Genomic DNA, 21,339 nt, shown 5'->3' with positions numbered 1-21,339 from the left:
TGCAGCACACACGTCCTGTGCAGTGTAAAGTGGACCATCAATGATGATCCCCTCAGAGCCACCTGCCCCCAAGTAGGTGACACAGCCATTCCTTTGGAATTAGAATTGTTAGAAAGGAGGCATTTCTGGGCCGGGAAGGGGTACTGATGACCCTTCTGTATGTCCTGACCGTCTCTTTCCAATCCCTAAGTCCCTGCCTCTCCCCTGCGATTCCAAGACAAGACTGCAAAGAACTGTCCCTCCTGACTGGAGACAGGGGCTTCCCCCAGACCGGAACTGCATTTTTCAGTCTTCCCCCTTGGCCACCTCAGTCCTTGCCTTGCCAGGGCAGACCTCAGCATCAAGCTGTCTCTGGGCCTTCACCAAGTTCCAGCCTTTGCCTCCTCACCCTGCAGAGTCCCCAGCAGGGCTTCCGGACCAGTGTGGGCAGTGCCCATGCTCAGGCCTGCCCTGGGCTGGAGTGAGGAGAAAGAGTTCTAAAGCCTTTCTGAGAGGTCAGGGGTCAGACCCCTGGCCTGAGTTCCCTCTTACCCCAACCCCGACTCTGAGAGTTTTCTGACAGCAGCGTGTCTGACTTTGGTGTAGTTTCTGTGGTTTAATAAGCTACAAAACCGACATTATTTTAAGCCAATCTGGATATAGCACAAAAACTCTCACCCCGTCTGTTCTGTGAAACTCAGATACCCTGACGAGAACACAGCTCACAACCAACTAATACAATATTCTACTGGGCGCGCTGTCAGCGAGCCCCACGCGGGCGCCGGCTCCCCGGAGGCCAGCCCAGCCGCCGCACCGCAGGCCCGAGCGGGGAAGCCGGCCCGGGCGCCGCTCAGGAAGAGGACCCGGGTGGGTGCTTCGCCGGGGCGCCGCGGGTCCTCTCCGCGCATGGCCGGGGATCGGCCGCACCAGCCCCTCGCTCCCCGCCCCCTGCCCGGAGATGCGGGAGAAGAGAGAGGAGGGGAGGAGAGGCGCGTTCTGGCCTGCTGACAGCAGCTCTACTCCCACAACCCGCATATGTCTGATTCCGAAGCAGGGAAGTGTGTCCAACACACCCAATGCAAAGACAGGTTGTTGAATATTTTTTCTCTCATCACTAAAAAGGATTCCCTGCTGGGTGCAATCAAGATCCATAAACTCGCGGCTCGAGTCGGTGTGAAAGCAGCGCTCCAGCCCAGACTCCCTCGCTGGCGCTAAATGCAGGCTCCGGGCGGGCGGGCGGGCGGAGATGCGCAGACATCCGCTTGCAGTCTGGCCTTGCGACCGGCAGTTCCCGGCACATTAGGCAGTGCGCTTATTTTGGGCTACGCTTCAGTGGATTAACTTTACAGCGTAAAGTTTCGCGGTGCGGGTATGGTCCCTGTGGCGCCCCCACCCCTTCCTGCCCCCTCTCCCGACCCTATTCTGTGTAGAGCCAGGGGAAAGTGTAGCGTCTTGACAGGGTTGTCAGCAGCCCGCGGGTCAGGCAATCAGGGCAGGTGGTTCACTGTTGACCCCTGGTTCCCTTGGCGAGGTAAGCAGTTGCTGACCCAGCCTGCTTCTGGGCTTGCAAGATACCCAGTATCCTTGTCTGCTGGCAGACACCAGCTTCCCCCGGCTTTGAAGATCTTGCATCTAACTCTGGTGAGGTTGAGAGGTGGAGTGGGCAGCTGCTTGGGTAGCAAGCTAATGATTCCTCCCCACCCCTCATTGTCCTAATGGGACATGAAACCAGGACATATCTTGGAGACTGGAATACTGCTGGCCATGTAAAGACAGCGTGTCTTCTTTACCTTCTGGGTTGACCCCTGCCCCCAAGTTGGGAGACTGAGGCAGTAAGGGAGTAGCGGAGGTCTCTGCTGGGCTATAGGAGAACACTGGGGCCATTGAATAGAGCTGTGAAAAGGGTGGATGTCAGAAGTGTCCCCCCAACCCCCAATTTTTTTTCCTGATATTTGAGGAGGGAAGAGCTCAGAGTTCTTGTGAAAAGACAGGCCCTTCTCCCTCCCCCTTCCACACTCTCCATGACCATCCTCTGGCCTTAAAATTCTCATAGACTGGGGTTGGGGATTTAGCTCAGTGGTAGAGCGCTTGCCTAGCAAGCGCAAGGCCCTGGGTTCGGTCCCCAGCTCCGAAAAAAAGAAAAAAAAATTCTCATAGACTCTAAGGGACAACAAAAAGGGTCGTCTCAAAACCAACTCTGCTTTCTCTCATCACCCCATGGGGGAGGGGAAGGTATCGCACACGGTGTATCCGGTGTATCCGTGTATCGGTGCATCGTTCCAAACCGGAGTGAGCTTCAGTGGTAGCAGGCAGAAGGAGGTGCCCCCTGTGCTGTGCGATCTATTACATCGAACTTATTTTTCCAAAAAGGACGTGGTGCAAGTGATTAGACACAGCGGGGGAGACCCAGAGGTGCCCTGGAGGAGGTGATAACAGCCCTCCATCCAGACACCCATTTGCTCATTTCTTAGGGCTGACTGTGGACGCCAGGCACAGGGCTTAGGCAGCTAATGAGTTTGAATGGAAGGCGAGGCAGAAAGGGCTGGAGAAGCGAGGAGAGGGGTTTATAGAAGAGGCTGCTTAGGAGAGGCAATGCTGTCTGGGTCCTGTCCCTCTCTGAACCAGTGCTGAGTGAGGGCTGGAAGGGTCATCCCCTCTCCAGCCGGCCTCCTTCTGGGCTTCTCCCTGCTTGCAAGAGACCCCAGGGAGAATTTTGCCTGGAACAGCATCGCACACCAGTGCAAAATAAATAAATAAATGAATGAATGAATGAATGAATGAATGAAAAGAAAGGAAGTGTCGAAGGTTTGGGGGAGCCCTGGACTGAAAAATCCTCTTCTCCTCACTCATGAATCATAAATCATTCTGGTCTCCCCCACCCCCACCCCACAGATCAGCACATTGCAAAGACAGGTTGTTGAATATTTCTCTCTCATCAGTAAGAAGGCCTCCCTGCTGGGTGTAATCAAGAACCATAAACCCTCCTTTGCAGTGCTGCAGAGTTGGTGTGAATCCAGCCCCTCTCAGCTGCCCTCAATTCAGACAGCTCTGGCCGGACTGACAGCGTGCGTGCGTGCACTCGGACACACACACACACACACACACACACACACACGCACGCACACACGCACACACGCACGCACGCACGCACGCGCGCACGCACGCACGCACGCGCGCGCGCGCGCGCACAGGCTGCTCTTCCCGGGTGCAAGAGTCCAGAGCAAGGAATGGGGGGTGGGGCTCCTTGTGTCTCCACCATCACAGCTCTATAATGGCCTGGGTGGAACTCAGGGCGCCTCTCCACAAAGGTCAGGATGGAGGGAAATCAATGCCTTCAGAAGAATCTGGGCGGTGAGATGTGCAGTGGGCAAGCCTTGGCCCCTGTATGTCCTCAGGTCCCCAGGGAGAGGAGACAGGAGTCAGAATGACTTCTGAGACCTTGTGGGTTGCTTGTTAGTGGGCTGCTTGGTCAGGCGGCATGGCTTCGCTCTGGTTCTCGGAATTGTTGGAGGGTATAAGGACCTAGTGTTGCCCCCACCCAGGGCTGAAATGGAGCTGGAGGATGGGGAGAGTCACAGGAGAAGACAGAGCTGGGGAGAGGCACCAGGCAGGCTGACTGCTTAGTCACAAAAGGTATCATCCTGCTCTTGGAAACCCGTTAGCAGAACTCAGTTAGTCTTCAGAGCAAGTTAGCACTGGACAGAGCCTGTCCTATCTTTCCTCGGCTTTCTACGTCCGATGTGACCCTGTCTAATGTCACCACCATTGCCTAGACCCTTAGCTCAGACCACTTTTCTTCTGTGACTCACTAACAAGCCCCAATATTCCACTCAGAACCGATCCTTACGGTTAGCCAGCAAACCCATGAAGGCACGAGTTAGAGCAAATAAACCATGTATTTCCTTACCTCAGGGGCCTTTGAGTTTACCAGCCCTTGCTTGCTCTCTAGCAAGCTCCTACGTGCATTTCAGAGACTTGTGGAGAAGCTTCCTCATCAGGACCAACTGTGCTCCCTGGGCAATTGTGCAGTCAGTCCTACTCTCCTGTATCATGATCTTCATGCCAGTCAGTGAGTGTCCCCCTCCTGATGGACAGGTGAACCCTTAGGGCTTCAGTTGAATGATTCTGCTGAGTACCCAGAACCCAATGCTTACATTGTTGGGATGAACAAAACCTGAATTTTCTTTTCCTTTCTTCATCTTTTTTTTTTTTTCAGGATGGGGTTTCTCTGTGTATCCCTGGCTACCCTAGGACTCTCTGTAGACCAGGTTGGCCTCAAATTCACAGAGATCCACCTGCCTCTGCCTCCCGAGTGCTGGGATTAAAGGCATGGGTCACTACCACCTGGCCAAATCCTGGATTTTCACCCGTAGGCTTCAGACCCGCTCTCTCCCGTCTCTCCTGTTGCCCTGGGTAGGCGAGTGTACCTTGGTTTCCATGTACCAATCAACTGTAGGCACGTCTTTTGAGCTCTGAGGGGGCAGGGTGGCTCTGCTTCCTCTCTGAAAATACAGATTCTAAGTGGGCGTTGCTGAAGCTTATCGGCACTGGATTTGGAGTTTTTGGTGCGGTGGATGGATCATGGTGTGTACAGGGCCGTGCTGTATAGCTTCCTAAGGGAGCTGGGGATGGGTGCTGAGGGAGTGTTTTAAATGCTGTGCCTTCCTGAGGCCGGAAGGGTCTTTCTGTGTCAGCCTGGAAAGTCAGATCCTGTAGTTTTGATCTCAGGGTTGGCACCCGGTGTAGGGCACCGAGCTGGTGGGGAGCTCAACTCCTAATGCATCAAATTCTGTGGGTCCCCAGGAGACAAAAGGGCAGTGTCTGGCTTATGGCTGCCTCCTTTACCTCTCTGGGGAGGCCAGGAGCAGGAACTCAGCGAAACTGAGGGCTTCCTCTCAGGCAGAGAACAAGCTGCCCTCCGCCTCTGCAGAAGGGATGTTGCCCAGCTTCAGGGCTCCCATAACTCTTTCAAGACAATCACTTTATTTATATGAGTTTGTTTTAAAAAAAACCCACAGACGATCCACCCGGGGACCCCTCCGACTGCCTCGGCTTGATTCTCTCCTCTCCTGCGAGTCCATAACTCTTAGTCTTTTGATTCTCCCAGTCCACAAACTATAAAAATCTTATTTCTATAAGGTCTTTTATGGTTACCAAGATAGTCAATAGTGTCATTTCCATTCATATCATTCTGCAGGGAAGTTAGAGGAAACGAAGCAGACAGAGGAGAGCTATAAATAAGGTTCAGCTACACAGGGCCCCAAGCGGATCCCACTGCGTTCCTTTAAAACTACTCATGCACAGAATACACTCACTACATACACAAGCACACACAGATATGCCCATGGTGCCCACTCATGCCTAGAGCCAGGTACACACAGGTTCAGCCATGCACACAGACAGTGGCTTTGACCCTTGGGCAAGGCCTGGGTGCTTGTATGTATGCTGCTTACATGGGCGCATGTATGCGTGTGCGCGCCAAGTGTGCACACAGACACACACACACACACACACTCACACACACTATACACACAAGACTTGGTAAGTATTAGAAAGAAAAAAAATTCTTTCTGGCTTTGAAGAGCCGAGAGCACACAGCAGCACTTGCTGTGGTAAGATGGGGGGAGCAAGGCAGATCAGCCTAGAAAACACATTCCAGAGCCATGAAGCACAGGGCTGGGCACTCAGCCACCCATGAGCTCATGTGCTGGGAGCTTCAGAATTCCCACTGACACAGGAGTCTGAATCCCTCTGCAAGCTCTGAGAATGTTGTGGCCACTCCTCTGGGCCCCTTCTCACAGTTTTGGTGGTGTCTTCTGAGGGCCGGACCCCTCATTCCTGGAGGACAGTTAAAGGAGCTTTTTGATTCCCGATTGTGCCTAGTTGCAACTCCCAGGAAGCTGTCAGTAGCCTTGGGGCTAATGGCTTTGCCCAACAGAGAGAGGGGTTGGGGTGGGGATAAAGTACAGAAGGGGATACCTAGACTGAGTCAGACAAAGATATCAGGGACTGATCCCAGTCTGAGGAGGACTTTGAAGGTTTCCACAGGGGAGCGCAATAGGCCCTGGGAGAAAGGTGTTGGGAGAGGAGAAGGGCTGTATGGCTCAGTGGTTACTCTTATTGTCATTTTATTATTATTATTATTATTATTATTATTATTATTATTATTATTATTGGTAGGTTGTGTTTGAGACAGGGTTTCTCTGTGTAGCCCTGGCTGTCCTGGGACTCACTCTGTAGACAAGACCGGCCTTGAACTCAAAAGAGATCTGCCTGCCTCTGCCTCTCGAGCGCTGGGATTAAAGGTATGTATCACCACCCGGTTCATATTATTCTTTTTTAGTTTTCATTTTATTTTTGTAGCATTGGTGTTGGAACCTAGGCCTTTGCCTATGTTAGGCGCATGCCTTATGACTGAGCTACACAGCCCAGCCCTGGATCTGGCTCATTGGCTTGGTGTTTGAAGGAAGGACCAGTCACGAGGCGAGGGAGCCGAGTTCACACTATTACCGGATGTGGAAGCAGACGGACACCCTTCCATCTCTGAACATTTTTACCCTAGGGGATTGTGGGAGGAAGGAGCTCCCAGGCCATTCCTAGCTTGGAAAATTGCAGGTAGACTAGCTATACTCCAGGGTCTCCTTAGTTTCCCTATCTGCAAAATGGGGGCAGTGGCTTCCAGCTATTCGAAAGTATTGCAGGGATGATGTTGGGAGAGGCGCCACAGCTCAGGGGTACCCAAAGGCTTCTTCAGGGAATAGCATGTTTAGAGCTCCTAAGAAATATAACCCACCAGGGTTCCTGAGACCCTGAGGAAGCTACACTTTAAGTTTTCTCCTCACTCCGTATCCCCCTCTCCCCTCGCAACACTGCAACGTTTTAGATGGAGCCTGGGGCTCTGAGCTCAAGGGCCTGGAATTCCTCTATTCCCACCCCACCCCCCTTCTACAAGGGAACTATTAATTGTAATTTAAGCCTCCCAAGTTAAAAGCGGCGTGTAGATTCAAAGATTCTTTCATGCCAATTACACATCGTTTCTGGCTGCACTTTAGTGCCAGGCTTTTATCTGTTGTTCTGGGGGAATCACTTATCGGCCAGAGCACTGAGCTCCACACAGATTTCTCCCTGATTATGTTTAATGGCAAAAGGAGAGTTAACTCTCCGCCCTCCCGAGCACCACCAGCAGTAGTTTCCCCACTTGGCCAGACACAGCAGGGACGAGCAGGGTACTTGGGAGTGGCAGGCACCTTCATGTTCTAGAGTCATTTGTACAAGCCTTTAAGGGGACCCGCGTGGCTCAGCACAGGCAAGGAGGGTTTGTTGATGTTCTAAATGCCAACATCAGCTAATTGCTTACTCTATACATTCCATAACAATGGGAGGCTACTGGGTACCAGGCTCTGGGCTGGCATCGCCTCCTTATTCACATTGCAAGGTACTGGATCTTTATGGCTACGTGGGCAGACAGATAGACACCCACACACGCGCGTGCGCGCACGCATGCACGCACACACACACACACACACACACACACACACTGTAGGGACACAGTATTTGAGCTCTCATCTCCGTCACAAATGTCCACTCGGACACTTCACTTTTCACACAAAACCTTCCCTGTGCATGTGTTTGCCTGCCCCTTGCATGGTTACGAGGCCACAGGAACTTGGTGTGAGTCTTGGGACATCACAGGATGGGATTATAGAGTCAGGTGCCCACTTTCACTGTGCCCCTGACCCCCATCTGTCATTCTGGATTGAAATGATAGCTTACTTTGTCCCACAGCTGCGTAGCCATCCTGTGTTATGGGCGTTACTCTGACAGTTTCAGCTACAACAGGGTTCACATCAGGTCTCCTCTAAACCTTCTCCAATGGGCATTCCTTTGTCTAAGATCTCGGCAAGACCTTTTATCTCAGGAGGAGAATGTCATGGTCATTCTTCGCCCCTGCGTTCTCCTTGCTTCCTGCACCCAATCATTGGCCAAACGCTAGCTGCACTTTAAAAGCAGACCTGGTTCCCCTTTGCCACCCATCACCAGTCACCACCATTCTGGTGCTCCTTGGCTGGCTCTCCGCAGTGACTTCCAAGCAGGTTGCTCTGCTTCTGCCCTTTGTCTCTGTAGAAGTCCGGGGAGGGCTCGTTTCAGACGAGGTCTGAGGGCCTTATGGTGGCCAGGAAGTTCTCTACGCTCCGTCTGTGTCATCCCATCTCACCAAGGTCCTCTCCTAGTCTCCCCTTCCCTGCCAGGGATGTTTCCCACCCAGTTTCCACTTGGGTAGCTCCCTAACATCCATCTTCAAGTCTTTGCTCAAATATCACTTCTTAATGAGGTTGTCTTAAGTATCTTCTTTGATGTCACAGCCTGATGCCTTTGAGGGCCCTGCCCTTCTGATCCTTCTTCCTCTGCTGATTTTTTTTCTTCTTTTCTTGCCCTCCTCTTCCTCCCCCAGAAGATATCCTTCTCATAGCAGGTTGAATGCACAGAGAACGAGACTGTGGTAGGGAAGTTTGCTCGGAGGGTGTTTACCAGGAAACTGTGGGGAGTGAAGGAGGCAGCTTAGGTTAGAGCAAGGGCTGCCCTGTGATGTAGTCACAGCAAAGGCTGGAGCTGATGCCTGGGAACTTGGGGTCCAGGAGAGTTTCAAAGTGGCTAGGCATTAAGACAGGGCATGGGACATTTTGATTCTCTACTGACCAGACATTGGATGTAGTTTGCTCCTAGGGAAGGGATCAGCTGTAGGTGAAGCAGATCTCTTTTCAGATCAGTTTTGCCGAGAGACTCTGCTGAATGGCCTTCCATCAGCACCTCCATAACAAGGGAGAGGAGTCTCAGTTCCAAAATGGGGGACGGGGGAGACCAGAGAATGCATTATACATTTAAAATATGCAAATGAGCATTGATGTATTATATTCGTTGTTTGTTCTTCTCTCCCATCGTACAGGGAGTTACATGAGAGGAAGGCTGCCCATGGCTACAGCTGCATGAGGTTTCTCAAGTGCCTGGGTTAGTAGGCTCTCCATAAACATTTCCTGAATGAATGGATGAGCTAGTTCATAGTCTCTCTGTTTTGCTCTGTCTCTGTCTGTCTGTCTGTCTGGTTTTTCAAGACAGGGTTTCTCTGCCTTGCCTATTCTGGAACTTGCTTTGTAGACCAGGCTGATCTTAAACTCAGATATTCTCCTGCCTCTGCCTCCCGAATGCTGGGGCTTAAGGCACGTGCCACCGCGTCCAACTGCTGGTTCAATCCTCAATATTAATTGCCTCTATCACTACCTTAACTGGAATCTTAGTCCCAGTTCAGACGTCAGCCAGTTGCAAAAACTGTAGACAAATGGTCTAGCTTCTTGGAGCCTTTGCTTCCCCCTCTGGGAAATGGGTAAACAGAGGCACCTGTTTTACAGGGGGTAGAGAGGAGGAATGGACAAACTTGTGAACACAGTTAGCTGGTGCTCAATGAAGGTTAGCTGTGGTTGGTGACATCACCCTTGCTCCCAGGACTCTGAACAGACATGAACTTGGAGCTGAGACTCCAGCTGGTGCACCTGAAGTCAACAGCTGATGGGAAGACGTGATGCTCAGACGTCTAATCCAAGCAGTTTCTGGCTAATGAGGACAGAGATCTGCTTACCAGCAGCGGTGTGTGTGATAGTTTGCATATGCTTGGCCCAAGGAGTGGCACTGTTAGAAGGTGTGACTTCCTTCAGATGAAGACGTAGAACTCGCAGCTCCTCCTGCACCATGCCTGCCTGGATGCTGTCATGCTCCCACCTTGATGATAATGGACTGAACCTCTGAACCTGTAAACCAGCCCCAGTTAAATGTCCTCTATGAAACTTTTATTGATTATGGTGTCTGTTCACAGCAATAAAACCCTAAGACAAGCGGATAACTGGAGTTCTTGCTTTGGGAAACCTTTGTGTGCACCTGTGTGTGTACATGTGTCTGTACACATTGTCACACATGGGAAAATGGAAACGCAGGCAGCGTTCAGGCTCTTTGTTTTGGGACAGGGCCTTACTTGGTAGTCCTGGGCCGCTCTAGAACTCACAACATAGACCATGCTGGCTTCGAACTCACAGGGAACTTCTTGCTTTGAGGGCCAGCATTAGAAGTGTGTGCCTCTACTCTGTCTAGCAAAGCCGTACTTCCAAAAGACAACTTATCGTAGGCACTGTTTGCTTCATTAGCCATTCATTCTGGAGAACAGAATGGCCAAGAGGCTTATCTTCCCTCCTGCTTTTCCTCCTCCTCTAGCTCTTGCATGAAACTCCTCCCACTACATCACTGAATGGACACCCCATAGGCTCTTGTGACCTCCTTGTGGCCAAACCCAGTGGACTTGTACTTGACCTCAGGAGCAATACCAACTACCATTCCCTAATGCAGCTTGAGGAGGTTGCTATGGTTTTGCTCCCAGCGATAGCTTAGGTGACCCATGGCATCCAGCGGCCTCTCCCAGAATTGCCTTTTGATAAACGGAACTGCCTCTCCTAAAGTTCATGTTCCTCCCTGGAGGCGGTCCCAATTCACCAGCTGTTTACTATTGCCTAATTTCGGCATATCTCTGAAGTGCCATACCTGTTCTAGAACTTTCCAAGGGATTGCCGTCCATGATGCATACGCACAGGGTTCAAGGATGCACACGGCCAAGTCCGGCTCTCTTTCTTTTTTACTAATGTCCCTGCTCTCACTCTCCAGTAAATCCTCTGCATGCAAATCTCCATCTTTGGTCTATTTCTAGGGAACCTGACCTACTACTACAGTTGGTGCTGGGAGTGGTTCCTAGGAAACAGACTCTAAAATGGGAATCTAGAGCTGGATTATCCACGGGCCTGTTGGTAACGAGAGCCCATCTCTAGTGGTGGGCGGAGGCTCTAATGGCCTCTGGGTGACTCGTTAAAACTTTTAGCCGTGGTGAAGTAGAGTGGGATACTGGAGGAAGCGGATGTGCTGGTGGGCAGCCTCTCTGATATTTGAGGGTTCGGAGGAGGTAGTGATGATAATGTCTGTAGAATCAGGTGATTGTGGCTGGGCACAAAGACAATGAAAGGCTGAGGCGATCCATCACTTTTTTTTTTTGGTTCTTTTTTTTGGAGCTGGGGACCGAACCCAGGGCCTTGCACTTCCTAGGTAAGCGCTCTACCACTGAGCTAAATCCCCAGCCCCCCCCTTTTTTTTTATAAAAACTAGACGTTGTTATTTTTATGTGTGTGAGCATTTCGCCCGCACTACGTGTGTACAGTGTCCATGGAGGCTTGAAGAGGGTGTTGGATTCTCTAGGACTGGAGTTAGAGACAATTGAGCCACCACGTCAAGGCTGGGAATCGAACCCTGATCCCTCTGGAAGGGCAACAAGTTCTCTCAATCACTGAGCCATCTCTTTAGCCCCTCATCACTAATCTACAGTGAGCTGTGAAAATGGGAGGGTTTCCTGGCAACCAGAAAGAGAGAATTTCCCCTACAGCTGGAGGGTGGGAAAACAGATGTAACCCAGGATTAGGGTAGAGAATTTCTAAAGAAAACAATTCTCAACAGAGAAAGTCTGCTGTGTTTTGATTTGTCAAGGTTTGCTTGGGGGTCCTAATCCCTGGGACACAGACATTTGGATTGACGCCCTAGGTCACCTATGCAGCAGGTCACCTTTTTATTAAAGGCTACGGCTGTCCCATGTATGCAAATGGCACAAAGGCTTTTGGAGACGCCGTGCACCATGTAGCAACTGTAGCATAGCCAGCCACCAGGCCAATAACACGGATGAGGCTGCCCTGAAACCTGACTGCCCAGGAAGAAGAGGATGCGGGACTCAGCTGGCCCCAACAGGAGCAGAGAGATAACTTCACTCTCGAATCATTAACAGCCTCCCAGCCTCTGGTCTTACCTGGCTGGTCCACCTTTCACCTTCCTGTCAGAGGAAATCTTTTGAAACAGATGGCTCACCAGTCTCTGCCTTGCTTAGAACTCTTCAGTAGTCCCTGTTGCCTCCGGGAAAACCCACATTTCTCGCTCGCTGTTGCCTCATCTCTTATCTCGGTTTCCGTGTGTTCTGCTGGCAATGGCTTTGCTTGTTCTCACGCTAGAGCCTCTCTTTGCTCTCGCTGTTCCCTTTGCCTGGAAGCTCCCTCTCCTTCCTCCCTTCCCAGGGAGCTTCTCTAGCTCAGTTCAAGTGCCGTGGGCTCACCTCCAGTAGGGGTTATGTTCTTATGCCTGCCTTCCTCGCTACCTCTGTCTTCAGCTGCTGAGAATGTCAGTTCCTGGATGTGCCCAACTGAATCCCTCTGCGAGGCTCAGTGGGGAGACACAGCAGGCAGATACCCTCACTCAAGCGATGGCCCCTCCTGGAACAGCCTGCAGCTAATACTGGCTGATGGGGGCGTAGCCTCCTTACCTTAGCTCAGGATAATGCTTTCCTTTGTGGCTGCAAAGTATTCAAGGGTCTGCTCCTGGGGCCTTAGGTGCGGTTCTAAGGACTTTCTGTCACTGTAAAGATACACTGTGGCTTAAAGCAACTTGGGAACAAAAGGGTTCATTTTAATCTTCCACACAGTGACAGTTTGTCAGCTTGAAGCAGAACCCACTGAGGAATGCTGCTCACTGGCATGCTCTTGGGTTCAGTCACCATTCCTGTGCAGCCCAGGCCTCCCAACCTAGGGATGGTACCTCCCACAGTGGACTTGGTCCTCCTACAGAAATTAGCGATCAAGAGAATGCCCCATGCATACAGCCCACAGGCCAATCTGATGGGGATGATAGGTCAACTAGGGTTCCCTCTTCCCAGCTGACACTAGCTTGTGCCAAGTTGACAACAACTAACCGTCACATGTGCAAGTCTAATTCTAGCTTTCTCAATAAAAGTATGTTTGATTGACATCCAGTGGTTGCACTTGTTTCCGGGCTACAGGATGATGTTTGCACACGTGTGCATACGGTGTGCTGATGAAAGCAGGGCAGTTAGCATTTCCACGTCTTTATCATTGCATCGTGTTTGAGCTTCTGAGAGCCTCTCTTCTCACAACCCCTAAACATGTTACAATGAACTCCCCACACGGTGCTATGTACCGCTCGAATGCATTGCTTCTGTCTAACTTCGATTGGTCCAGCCAATCTACTCTTCCGCTCTCCTCCCCACCCTCCCCGTCCTCTAATGACCACTGTTCCACACTTGATGAACTTCGCTTTTAGTTTTCCTTATAGGACTCTCCAGAGTGCATCTCCTGTCCAATTGAATCCATTCTGTGAAACCCCCGTTTTTCAGTTTTCTGGAACTGCGTAACAAACTCTGTCTTGACAATAGTGACTTAAAATGACTGGAGTTTTCCTTTCTATTTCATGGACTGGTTGGGTTCTTCTAGGCGGTTCTGCATTAGCTGTTGTGACTGGACTCCTCGGGGCCCCTTTGAAGCTGGGGCCAGGTGTTTCCCCATTCTCCAGAGCTTCCATTCACATGGTGTCTAATCAGTTAACTCTGTCGCTCTTACACTACGGTCACTGGATTCGCAGAAGGAGGAAGTGGAAGCGACTGCCGTCTTAAGGCTTGGTCTTCACTCCTGCCACATACTACTGATGAAAAGCATGACAGACATGATTGAGGAAGAGGGGACAAGGTTCCCCTGTGCAAGAGGAGCATCATGATATCAGGGGAAGAGGCAGAGGCTGACCACTGGACACTGACTCCCACAGCAGCATCCTGGAGCTCTCTGAGAACAAGGAATCCGTTGTATGTTCATTGTCTTCAGTCCAGGTATTTCCAGGGACTGTCAGAGCTCTTTGGTCACAGAGTTGTATTTCCACAATTTCTCATGTTAGAATCCTGGGGGGGGGGGTGAGGAGGGGAGAGAGAGGGAGAGAGAAGAGAAGATGTAGTGCAGACAAGCCCAGGCTGTCAGCAGCCTTTAATGGAGCCTCTTTAATTCCAAGATAGCATATCCAAATGCTGCTTGGAAGTCTTTCTGGGCATGGGCTCTGCCCCCTGGGGCATGAACGGGCAAATTTTATTCAGCCACATGGTTACACAGAGTCCTGGATCCAAACACAGACTTAATAATTAAGGCTCGTCTCTTCTCTCTCTTGTCATTGTACATTTAGAGCATGTGGAAGTCATTAGTGTTGTTTGTCAAATATTTCTGGCTGTGCACCTGCTGAACACATGGAAGGATTGCACTTCTTGGCCCTCTTGTGGTTGGGTGAAGCCTTGTGATGAATTCTGGCCAATGAGCTGCTCGTGGAGGTGACTCCATGCCATGCACGGCATCTAATGGCTTTGTGAAGCCTGCAGAGAGAGCTCTTTCCCTCTGGCCTGGTGCTGGCAAGTCTTGAGATGGTGTCTGCTTCACTGGGCAGGTGGGGAAACAAGGGGCAGAGCCCCACCAACCCCTGAGGAGCAGGTGACACAGGTGACACAGGTACACGGTCTCCGCTGAGATGGACAGGAGTTTTGTCAGAGTTCCTTGACCTTGGTTTTTCTGCTGTTAGAAGAGTCCCCAGAGGATCAGATCGAGATGGAGATGAGCGGATGCCGGGATTCGGCTCCTACACCCAGACCACACACTAATAGGTAGCTACAGTTACAGAGGCTCAGTGTTCAAACCGAGACAGTATGTTTTGCAGCAAAGCAGGGTTTTACGAAAATTCTTGCTACATCTCCTGTTTGGACACCCCCCCCCCTTCCCCATTTCCTCATTCACTCCCTAGGATTGAGTCCTTGTCTTAAAGGCAAGTGATTTGAATGCCCAGACATTTGCATATGGGTTTTCCTTCTGTTGCTTTCTTTATTCTAGTTCAGCGGCTCTCTAACTTTAGTGCGCCTAAAAATTTCTGTTCGAGGCTGTATAAACAAACTCACGGATACTGTACTTTTCGAGTGGTTTCAGAGTTTTCCAAGGGCACTTTTGACTCTATGCAATTCCTGTCTCAGGCACTTCCAAATCTGTGCCCCCCCCCAACTCCGTGTGAGATGAGATTCCATTGTTCAAAACCAAAAGAACCTTGCAATTTTTATGAGATGCTGAGAGCACAAGATGCCAGCAGCAGCTGCTCTTAGCCCATTATCCACCCATCACCCAGTCCTGTTGATTTTACACCCACAGTCTAAGCCTCCATCATCCTTTCCCCGGATTCCCAGGGAGGGCTCCTAACTCATTTCTGCTTCTGTTCCTGCTCCTTCCTGTCTATTGTCTGCAGTGCAGACAGAGCGAGCCCCTCCAACCCCTGTCGGGTCACATAGCATCTCTGTGCAAACCCCCTCGCCTGCCTCTCTCTTGGCTCTTACATAGAGGTCCACCATCTTTGCAGTGTTTCTGAGACCGCAGGGCCTGCCCTCACCTGTCTCTCCGGCCTTATGCCCCTGCAGGCTCCCCTTTGGTCTCTGTGGTCTGTGCCTCCCCCAGCACCACAGAACCTCGGCACCTGCTCTACCATCTGCAGGGACTGTGTCTTCTCCATCCTCCTGTTTTGTGCTTGGTTAACTCCTACTCACGCTTCAGATGTCAGTTCAAATGCTACGCCTTCAGAGGCACCTTCTTCATTCGCTCTCCTAGAATGTGCCGCGTTCCCTTGGAATATCTCTGCCAGTTTGTAGTCGGGCACTCATTCGTTGGGTTATCTGACGAGCACGTGTTTCTCCCACTAGAATGTGAGCTCTAGGAGAGCAGGGCTGGGACCGCTTAGCTCTACTCGGATGGATTCGCAGTCCAGGGCATATGCACCTGCTGCGTGGATGATGGGCTGGTGCTGACGGAGGTAGAGGAGCTGTGACAGCGAACTGTGGCACTGGTGCCATTGGCGGCAGCACTCCACTTCTGTGGTGGGCTCCAGTTTTTATTTCTGAGTTTCAGAGGCCCAAGAAACAAGGGATTGTCCCTAGGTGCAAAAAAAATCCAAGCCCTAGAGCAACAGTTCTCAACCTGTGGCTTGCGACCCCTTTGCAGAGGTCAAACGATCCTTTCATGGGGGCCACATATCAGATATCCTGCATATCAGATATTTACATTACAATCTATAGCAGTAGCAAAACTATAGTTATGCAGTAGCCACAAAATTTCACGGTTGGGAGTCACCACGACATGAGGAAGTGTATTAAGGGATCACAGCGATAGGAACATTGAGAACCACTCACAGCCTAGAGAATAGATAAGACTCATATCCTGTTCCCTAGGTTCTAGGGGAGAATTTTTTTCTTTGACTCCATAGTACTCTCTGGTCTGTGCACTGACAGGCTAGATACGGCCTGAAGTCTTAGGGTGAAGAAGCTGGACTTGAGGGAGTGGATTAACATCAGATTGTTGGCTTGTTGAATTTTTAGCATCTACCTACCGCAGAACTGTGAGGGGGTGGTGCTTACCTTAGAACGGAGGGACATTTTTATTTCCCATAGTTCAGGGGACGGGTTAATTTTAGAGCAGAAAAGGAAGAGGCCTGCATTGTCTTGCACTTTCTGGAGGTTTGGACCAGTTCCTTCTGGAGACAGAGTAGTTAATAGCCAGTTACTGTAACAGAAAAGTTTAAACGTCCTGTGTAGCTGAGGAAAAGTTTAGTTCTTACTTCATGCGTGTGGCTTTCCTCCAGGGCAGTAAGGGACCCGGCTCCTTCCATTTGATGCACTCATTTTAAATGCATGGTTTCCCCGCCCCTCCCTTACATCCCCTCCTCCGTCCCCCTTTCCACATTTCTTCCCTCCTTCCCTCTCTCTCTTCTTTCCTTTCTCTGCTTTTTTGTCCTGGTCTCACTTTGTAATCCAGGCAAGTTCACAATACCCCAGCCTCTGCCACTGTGATTGCAGATGCCTGCTTTAAACTTTGGGTAACACGTGATTCTTCCTTCCTCCCCCTACTTTTTTCTTTTTTCCTTCCTTCCTTCCTTCCTTCCTTCCTTCCTTCCTTCCTTCCTCCTTTCCTTCCTTTCTTTCCTTTCTTCCTTCCTTTCTTTCTCCCTCCTTCCTTCCTCCCTCCTTTCTCTTTATCCCTCCCTCCTTTCTTTCTTTCTTTCCTCCCCTCCCCCTCCCCTTTCCCCCCTCTTTTTCTCTCTCTCTTTCTCTCTCCTCTCTCCCCTCTCCTCTCCTCTCCTCCCTTCCCCTCCTCTCTCTCTCTCTGTCTCTCTGTCTCTCTGTCTCTCTGTCTCTCTCTCTCTGTCTCTCTCTCTCTCTCTCCAAGTTTCTCTCATGTAGCCCAGGTGGGCCTTGATCACTTTGTAATCAAGGATGACCTTGAGTTTCCGAACCTTCTGCCTGCACCTCCCTAGGACTGGGGTCACAGGTGTGCATCACTAGACCCAGAACGGTACCCTCAAACATGAGTCTGTGTTGTGATTTTTCATTTTCATGTGTGAGTGTGTGTGTTCACGTGTTTGTGAGCTCACATGTGGGTAGGTACATGTGCTCATAGGTGAACACATGTGGAGGCCTGGGGTTGGTGTTGAATCACCCTCATCTGCTTTTCTACTTTACTCATTGAGGCACGGTCTCGAAGTCAAATCCAAGGCTCACTGATAATGGCTAGTCTTGCAAGCCACCTTGTTCTGGGGATCCTCCAGCCTCTGCCTTCTAAGGCTGGGATTACAAGTTGGTGGGTACGTCCTCCAGCATTTTACATAAATTCTTGGCATCTAAATCCTCCCTACTCCTTTGCTTTCACAGGAAGCACCTTAACCACTGAGCCATCTCCCCAGCCCACATGTGACTCTGTTTTGTTTTGATTTCTGAGGAGACAGGCTTTCTTTATATAACAGCCCCACCTGTCCTAGAGCTTGCTCTGTAGACCCGGATGGCATTGAACTCACAGAGACCTACCTGCCTTTTGAGTGCTGGGATTAAAGGCATGCACCATGGCCACCTGGCCACACATATGACTCTTAAGGTCAACGTAGAAATGGAGACACAAGTTTGAGTCAGGTCAGGTGTCAGCTTAGCTTGATCAAGGGAGTCCAGAGTTGGCTCCAGGAAGAAATAGCTTCTTCACATAAGAGCTACCTGTGATGCTGCTATGTAGCAGCAGGAGCCAGGTGGGTGCACCTGAAGGCGGGGGACTTGTGTAGGACTAGGGGTGGGAACCAAAGCATGGGTCAGGGGGTCAGCTACTGACATAAGAATATTTTCCTGCCAGGCGGTGGTTGCTCATGCCTTTAATCCTAGCACCCAGAGGCCAAAGCACGTGGATATCTGTGAGTTTGAGGTCAGCCTGCTCTATAAGTTCCAGGACAGCCAAGGCTACACAGAGAAACCCTGTCTTGAAATATAACAAAGCAAAACAAAATATATTCCTAAAAGCTATAGGATCCTTTGTTTACAGAGACACTTACTGCCAGGGCTATTGTGCTACTGGGATGCCTCCATGGGGTTCAGACCTGCAGTAAATTAAAGATGGTGCTGAAACTACCCTGGTTAAGTATTGATGACACAATCAGAAGGTTTGGGCTGTGGCATGAGACTGGGACAGCCGTGAACTGTTTTCTCAAAACATCCAGAGGACATTCTCATCACTATAGTAGCAAGAGGTGCTCTAACTAGGGATATTCAGTTCTGAAGGGTTCTGCATGGCTACCTTCTCTGGACAAGGATGGGAGGTAAGAGATATTGGCAGGGAGCTGGGATCTCTGATGAGAGGGGCAGTGAGGGGCTTTAGAATAGCAGAGGCCAGCAGGGAACAGAGGAAAGTGAAGTTGGTCACCACATCAAACATTAGAGCCAAGTAGCAGGCGAGAAGCCTTAGTCCCAAGGGTCCTGATAGCTAAGGTACTTTGTACATGGGCAGCCAACCAGGGCATCACCTGACTTCTGTCATCATGAAGGAGCTAGAGCAGGTGGGTAAAAAGACGGAGGCTCATAACAGCCTTTCTAATGGAAAAATGGTGACTCTCTACTCGCTTTCCAGATCTGAACTACCTTTAGACCGAGTCCTTTGATGGAAAGGGGAGGCCAAGTCCCCTTGAGCAAACACTTAGAAATGGTGCTTTAAGTTTCTACAATAGTCATTCCTCCAGTCATTTTTTTTTTAAAGAGGGACTTCACATTTTACACAAGTCGTTGACTGGGCTCATGAAACGTTCAGATTATTTTAAGACTATGATGAGGGGCCGTCTTCATTAGGGTTTCTGTTGCTATGATGAAACACCATGACCAGCAACAACTTGGGGAGGAAAGGGTTTATTTGACTTACACTTTCTGGTCACCGTCTATCACAGGGAAATCAAGGTAGGAACTAAAACAGGGCAGGGACCTTGAACCAGGAGCTGATGCAGAGGCCATGGAGGGATGCTGCATACTGGCTTGCTCATCATGGCTTGCTGAGAATGCGTTCTTATAGAATCCGTGACCGCCAGTCCTGGGGGAGCACTATCTACAGTTTACTAGGCTCTCCCCCATGGATCATTAACTAAGAAAATGCTTTACAGACTTGCCTACCGCCTGATCTTCTGGAGGCATTTTCTCAGTTGAAGTTCCCTCCTTTCCGATGACTGTAGCTCGTGTTAAGTCGTCATAAGACTAGCCAGCACATGGACTGTAGAAAACAAATGGCGTCTCCAGCTGTAGCTGCTCTCCGCTGGATTTGGTATCTTCCCTAGAATACATCACTGTTGCCTCCAGCATTTGATACGCAGCGTTTGATCTTTTCAGTTCACATCAGGAAAAAGGATTAGAAGCGGTTTGTATTCACATGGGAAAGACAGCAGTATATATTCGCTGTCTTGCCTCGGGGTTATGTTGATTTTCTTCTGTTACGTTATAGTCTAAAGGGTCTTTGATTATCTTGCCATTCCAGATCCACCATGCTGGTCCTCTCTACTGATGGGCATCATTCTCCTCAAGCCCAGTGAACAGGAAGTGGGAAGTACTCGGATGACCTCATAGAAGATATGGATGTCAAGACACAGGAAATAAACCCAGTGAAGAGTCAGGATCTGATACACTGGTGACGTGCTTAAAGGTCTTGTCCACTGAGTTCCCAACCATGGAGGATGAGGCATAGTGCTTGGTAGGTCCTCCTGGGATTTTTGAGGCAATAGATTCTCACTTGGAAATAAGGGTGTTCTAATTGATGTGTTGAATAATAGCCCAGGAGGTTGCTAGTTTTGGGTGTGTCTAGGTGAAAAGAGGGTAGAGAGGCAGGTCTGAGCTGTAATGTAGTATAACATCGTGTCTTCTCAGGTCATGTGACATGGTAAATACAATAGCGTTAGAGGTATCTGGAGTAGAGTCTGACAACCTCCATTAGGAGACTTAAAGAGAAAAAAGACCTTGAGTTATGGAATAAGAGTATGGACACAGTTGCAAAGAACTGCCCGATGCTTTCAGACCAGTTTCTGGAGTATTATTGGACTCCAGCAGAGACTGAGCACCTGACCATGGGTGACCAAGTGACTGTATGGCCAGAGATTCTTTGAGCCAGGTATTAGCAAAACTAAGTCCTTGCTTGAGGGGGATACATCAGCTAGCCGTTGCGGTTGGAATGGTGTGCTAGAATCAGATCTGCGCAGGATCAGAAGCTTAAGTATGAACAGGTTCAAGAGGGTTGGCTGTCTGTGTCATCCAACGTGACTGAGCCAATACCTTCCTCTCAGTTCATATCTATTCCCTGTCAGGGGATTCCTATGATCTGAAGATGAAGGAAACCCCTGAGGTAGTTCATGAATGGGTCTTCTCAGTATATTAGTGAACCTTAAAGACTAAGTATCAACGTCTTTCATAAGGAAATGGTTTAAGCTGTATAGTTCGGTTGTCAAGACACAGTTAGAGATGAGTTTCTACAAAGACCTTTGGTTGGTGAATTGCTTCACTCATTGTCAGAAGACTGGGAAAGCAGATGGTGCGATCCCAGAAGGGCGCCTGGGGAGAAGGGTGTGGATGGCTATATGGATGTGCTACTTGCCTTTCTCATCGCTGTGACAAAATACCTAACCAAACCAACTTAAAGAAGGAGGGATTGGGGTTGGGGATTTAGCTCAGTGGTAGAGCACTTGCCTAGCAAGCACAAGGCCCTGGGTTTGGTCCCCAGCTCCAAAAAAAAGGAAAAAAAAAAGAAGGAGGGATTACTCTTGGCTCAGTTCATCATGACAGGGAAGGCATGGTGGCAGGAATTGGAGACTGATGGTCATGACGCATACACAGGTTGTATATATCACGATTCATCCACAATCAGAAAGCAGAGAGCAATGACCATGTGTGATCAGCTTACATCTTTCTATTTATTCGGTACAGGTTCCCAGACCGTGGCACGGAACTATCCACATTGATGGTAAGTCCTCCTGTCATAATTAACCTAATCTAGATCACTAAAGGCCCTAAAGTAATAGTGTCTCCCAAGGGACAGAGTGTATGGATCTGGGAGCCAAGGGCTGAAAGTCAGTTTGAGTTCTTACCATCACTTTCAG

General features: G+C 50.0%; 1 long non-coding RNA gene across 9 annotated transcripts in view; it reads left to right on the top strand.

Moving 5' to 3' along the window:
• LOC102548116 (uncharacterized) overlaps positions 1-21,339 on the top strand; it is a 136,631-nt gene that overhangs the window by 84,106 nt on the left and 31,186 nt on the right. For all 9 annotated transcript variants that reach the window (XR_005504985.2, XR_005504984.2, XR_005504986.2 and 6 more), the window contains exons 2-3: positions 19,731-19,943; positions 21,167-21,203. This is a non-coding gene — a long non-coding RNA (uncharacterized LOC102548116). The remainder of the gene's footprint in view (positions 1-19,730; positions 19,944-21,166; positions 21,204-21,339) is intronic.

The sequence above is a fragment of the Rattus norvegicus genome, chromosome 5 (genome assembly GCF_036323735.1).
Source record: "Rattus norvegicus strain BN/NHsdMcwi chromosome 5, GRCr8, whole genome shotgun sequence".
Lineage (NCBI taxonomy): Eukaryota > Metazoa > Chordata > Mammalia > Rodentia > Muridae > Rattus > Rattus norvegicus.
Note: the sequence above shows the minus strand (reverse complement) of the source record. Positions and strands in the feature narration are given on the sequence as shown.